Here is a 5299-nt window from a genome sequence, read left to right on the forward strand (position 1 = left end):
ACTTGAGGTTCATTTGTATTCTGCTGCCTGCTTTTCTAGTGCTCTTCTGTATTGTGGTGTTTTACCAATTTATTTCGAATTTGTTTTCTTGTACTGTTAACATTTGATAAGCCATCCTGGGTACCCATTGAAGGGCAGGGCATTCATTGTGCAAATTAATAAAACTGCTGGTTTTAAAAGTTGTTTTCAAAATAGTAACTGTATTTTATTATGTTTTATATTTCTGATATAAGCTGCTTTGAGTTTCTTTCAGTAGAAAAGTGGTATATGCATTTAATAAATAAAATATAAATTATTTTAAATAACACTTTTAACCCCTCTATCCCACACTAAAGCTGAAGAGTGGATAATAAATAAATGGGGTTCACGCCAAGGTAAGTGGATGTAGGATTGCAGCCTAACAGTGCAAGAGAGAGAGACAGTGAAAGATCTCCTCTGGGCCATGTTCTCATCCTAGACAACACTAACATTAAATGTAAGAAGGCTTAGACAACTCTTGACAATTCCAAAACCATCCCAACAGGGGTGCCAACTTGAATAAAATATGGGGGGGGGCAGGTAAGCCCCACCCTGCATAATCAATCACATGACATGGGGGGCACACACACACAGTTTCTATAAGGGTTTTTACCCCATTCAGACCTTGAACGTGGGGGCTGCTCAAAGGAGGACCAGGGGCAGCAACATCTTCTGGTACCTCCAGAGACCCTGAGGAGCCAGTGGCTCCAGACATCCTTGACCCAGGACTGAGGGTCTCCACATCAGTTGCCTGAATTTTTGGTCAGCCCTCAGACGGACACCCACTGCCCCGTAACAGACAGGGGCGGAACTAGGCTTTATTTCACCCGGGTCAAAGACCCAGTTTGGCACACATGAGTACACAGACAAACAGGCTGGGAGCCTCAATGCTGCCCCTCTGGGGGCTTCACCCGGGGCAAAAAACCTGGCTAGCCCCCTTCCCCAGTAACTATGGCACTAATACCAAGTATAAGATCACGGGGCAGAGGAGAAGGCTAGCCAGGCAACACTTTCAGGGTGACTGGGAAGTGCCTGGCTAGCTGCAGGTGAGGCTACTCATGAGGAGGGGAAAGTACATGGCTGAGAGTGAAGAAAGGGTGCAGCCTTAAGCTCCTATCTAAGATCTTGGTCTGTACAGCTTTGCTGCTAAAGGAAGAGCTTCAAGTTTCAGTACAAAGCCTTTCAGAATTGGGAGAAATATGGCCTTTTTCAAATATTTCTCTTCCTCAGAGATTCCATTAAAAATGTGTCTCTGATAGCACAATATTTCACAGAGGATTATTTTTGTCAGGCTAACATTGCAAGGTGGTTTACGTGAACTAGATAGTTACCAGCCAGCAAATGATTGGTTTTTAAAAGAAAAGAAAAAACATTCTGTCCTGTGCTTTACATACCTAACTGAATAGCAATAATGGAAATATGGAGAATCCAGAATAATGTCTACTTGAAATAGGTGGACCACAAACAGATTGTTAAAGCTGTGCTCAGTTGCCATAGCAACCAGACTTCCAAAGTGATGCAATGAAGAAATGGCATCAAAGAGTATAGCTAAGTGTACATGACAAAGTCAGAAGCAAAGGAGACCAACAGAGTGGAGAGCTCTGCGGGCTGCAGAGAACAAAACTGCATTGCCTGGCTTTGCAAGTTAGGTTGTGTACACGCTACCGGTTACTCCAGCTGGAGTGCGCTCCCATCGCTGTTGTCTGAAGCCACGTACAAGTGACGTTAGCTACAACCCCTATGTACCTTGTAGGTTCTTGAGAAATACTGCTCATTGGTGAGTTTCCCCTCAAACCAGCTTCCATTCAGTTTGAAAGTCTGAAGCATCAGTGAAGCAGACGTATGTACATTTGAGACAGCCATTGCGCCTGTGCAAATGACAGCTTAATTGAATAGAAGTTCACTGGGAAGCAAATCAGGGAATGTGCATCGGGTAGACATCCCTTCCTGTTCTCCGGTGTGTAGAAATATACAAAGGTGACTTGAAACAAAGGGAAGGGGAGAAACAACCCCTCCATGTTTCAATCCACTAATGTGTACATAGCATTAAATGGCCACAGGTGGGGGAGGAAGTCAGCCGGTCCCAGTGGCAAAGCAGAAGTTAATGGACAGATCACCCAGTTAAATGGTGATCACTCTATTTTACAAGAGGGATTTAAGCACATTCCAGAACTTTAGGTTTGTGCAGTTAAAGTGGATTAAAGATCTCTATCAGACCCTCCAAATGTCCTTATTTTCCAGGGATAGTCCTGGATTTACAGAAGCCATCCCAGTTTCTGATCTGATCCTGGAATGTCCCAGCTTTCCCTAGGACGCCCCTATTTTTAATTGGAGAAATGTTGGAGGGTATGGAGTTATGCAGCCTCTGAGCCAAGGAGCTAAGTAACTATACAACCTTTAGCAGACTTCTGAAGGCATCCCTGTATAGGGAAGTTTAAAAAAAAGAAATTTTTAATTGTTTTTATATGTGTTGGAAGTTGCCCAGTGGCCGGGGCAACCCAGTCAGATGGGTGGGGTATAAGTATGATGATGATGATGATGATGATGGATGTCCCTATTTTCATGGAGGAAATCTTGGAGGGCATGCTCTATCACCCTAGTGCAATAAATCCACATTAAAAAGAATCAGGCTTTTTGTAGTTAGGGAAGTGAGGTGGAGTGAACAAATACAGGAAGAGGTATAAATACCCCACAAGTAAATCAGGATGAATTATCACAGGGCTGAAGAAATGGAGCCAAAACCCCAGACCCCAGATCTGTGGAAGGCCCAGAGTTTTGGAGGCCTGGACAGTGCTAAAAAACACTTTACAAAATTAATTTTGATAAATTCAACAGACTATAGTGTGGCTACAATGGCTGTTGCTACATCTCAGCATACACAAGATACATATTGTGGAAACATTCAGAAGTATGTATTCTGATAATTTTTGTCTTGGCTCTGTTCTGTATTATGTATACCCTCTGTATCCTGTAAGATGTGCAATAATAATATAATATCCTGGTGATTTATGTGTCCTTCTCTTTTATTTATTACAGCTTAAATAACAGTAATAGTCAAATTAATATTATTAATAAGCCCAAGTATATGCTGCAGCTAATACTCTCATTCGAACTTGAAGAAATGCAATTAACAGCAATCAATTGCCCATATCATTGCCATAGTTTATTCCCACCATTCCTGGCTATTGGCATGCTTGCCAGGGAGGATAGAAGTTGTAGTTCAGCAACATCTGAATCGAAGGGGGAAGAAAAGCAAATAAAGGCTTTCAATCACTCTTAACAGCCATACATGGTTAACTGGTGCAATAAACTTGCATGTCAGACAATGGATTTAAACAAGGATGTAAATATCTACCTGCTGCTTCTATGATTCTGTTATTCTGATAAATTCCACTGGGGAACGAACATAGGAGAAGCTGTTTCCCAGGAACTAGGTTGCAGATATGACTCCTACTGATATGGAAAGCTGTGCCTCCACCATCCACTGACCCCACTCCAAAGAGACAAGAAACCTTACAACATACTTGCAATGTTTTGATGCTCAAAGGTTAGGGCCAGTGGGCCAGTATCACAATTCAATGCAGCCCTGAAATCAAACTTCATTAAGACTCCATGACAACCACCACTTGGTTAGTAATTCAGCCAGGCAGCAATTTGGATCGCACAACCAATGTCTGACTGAGCAACAGGACAGTCTCAAATTCAGCCTTTTTGATACATTTGCAAAATTTACTAAGCTAGGATTTATATTGATATTTTGCCTCTGCATATAAAACTGAGAGAAATGTTTAAATAAGTGCACTCTGCTCCACCTTTTAAAAGTTTATTTCATCAATCGAAAAACATTATTCTGGGCCTGCACCCCACACCCAGGATGCAGGTACAGAAGCAATAAATGGCATAGAGTGAGTTTTAAAAGATCACATTGTTATTGGTTATAGCATACGAACTACAGTATAGTGTGCCATGGGGTAAACATACCATTATCAAGTGGGCCAATGCCTGGGTGATGATGCAGCTCAATACCCAGGCCGCCTGCTGAGGGTTGGTCTCCTTGCAGGCCCACATCAGTGTGGACTGGTCTGGTGGGCCCTTCCAGCAACCTGGGAGCACTGCAGCTCAACAGCCCCTGAGCCGCTGGGGCCATGGGTGGAATGCAGCACCCCAAGATTTCCTAAGGGGAACTGCCATTGACTCCCCAACAGTAGGCTTCCCCACACACCAATGTGGACAAGTGACACTCTTGCACCCACAAAAGTGGGCTGATCACTTACTCCTGCCTGTGCAGGGGCACAAATTGCGGTCCTTTAACCTAATATATGCATCTTTGTAAACACTGTTTGGATGCAGAAGTGCTTCACAAAATTTAAGGTAAGTGCCGATTTTGAAGGAGAGCTGTTTCAGTAAGTGTGAATTTGATACGGTTGCTTTTTAATGCAAACCGAATATAATTTCCCCCTCATCCCTAGCTACTAACCTACGCAGTGTGGGGTATGGCTTATTCCCGGTGCATTTTCAAGCTTCTGCTTTTTGCTTGTGTATTCCTGGAAATTAATAATGACAAAAGTACACCTGGGAAGGAAAAGCACTTCTTCATATTACTTTGGCCCGAAGGCTTTCCTAGTCACACCATTCTTGCAGTATGCAAACCCACAACTATGCTGCTCTCCATTTCAGGCTTGGTTGCTCACCAGAGGATTCCTCTTCCCCTGGAACACATGCTTTTGTTTAAATTACATTCTGTAAAACCATATTAATGGCATCTTTCATAAGATAGAAAAGTTGTAACAGAGTTTACATTTTCTGTTCACATAGTACAGTGGAAAGGAAATATCAGAGCAGATTTATGCATTACCATCATAGCTTCTTCACACTCCAGTGTTCCAATTCTGTCTGCAGTCCATGATCACATGGAGAAGGTGGATCACAAGGGGAAGTTGTCCCATCAGACCTGGACTTGGGGGCAGAAGTCAAAGGCAGGGCTCTGGTCAGCTGAATGAGTGCAGAAGGGCTGCCAAATGAAACAGGACTGACTTTCCGCATTTTCCCTTACCATGTAAAGCAAGGTTGGGGAATCTTTTACAACCCAAGGGCCTCATTTCCCTTCTGGCTAACCTTCTGGGGGCCACAGGCTAGTGGAGGGAGGGAGCAGAGTCAAAGGTGAGCAGAGCCATGCATGCAAATATTACCTTTGTACATTAGGCTAGCTTCTGCACTCACTCAGACACCTTCTCTGTCCTCCATCCAGGAAAGCAGGAGTCATCAGAGTTCAAGGTCAAAT

The 5299-nt window shown here is 43.3% G+C and overlaps 1 long non-coding RNA gene across 1 annotated transcript; it reads right to left on the reverse strand.

Annotated features, from left to right (window-relative positions):
- Positions 1-2878: 2878 nt before the first annotated feature.
- Positions 2879-5299, reverse strand: LOC308596206. Its single transcript, XR_014012402.1, has 3 exons — positions 5208-5299; positions 4874-4969; positions 2879-3248 (listed from the first exon to the last, which is right to left on the reverse strand). It is a non-coding gene; the product is annotated as an uncharacterized lncRNA (long non-coding RNA).

Source organism: Podarcis bocagei, assembly GCF_964188305.1.
Source record: "Podarcis bocagei genome assembly, chromosome: 10".
Classification (NCBI taxonomy): Eukaryota; Metazoa; Chordata; class Lepidosauria; order Squamata; family Lacertidae; genus Podarcis; species Podarcis bocagei.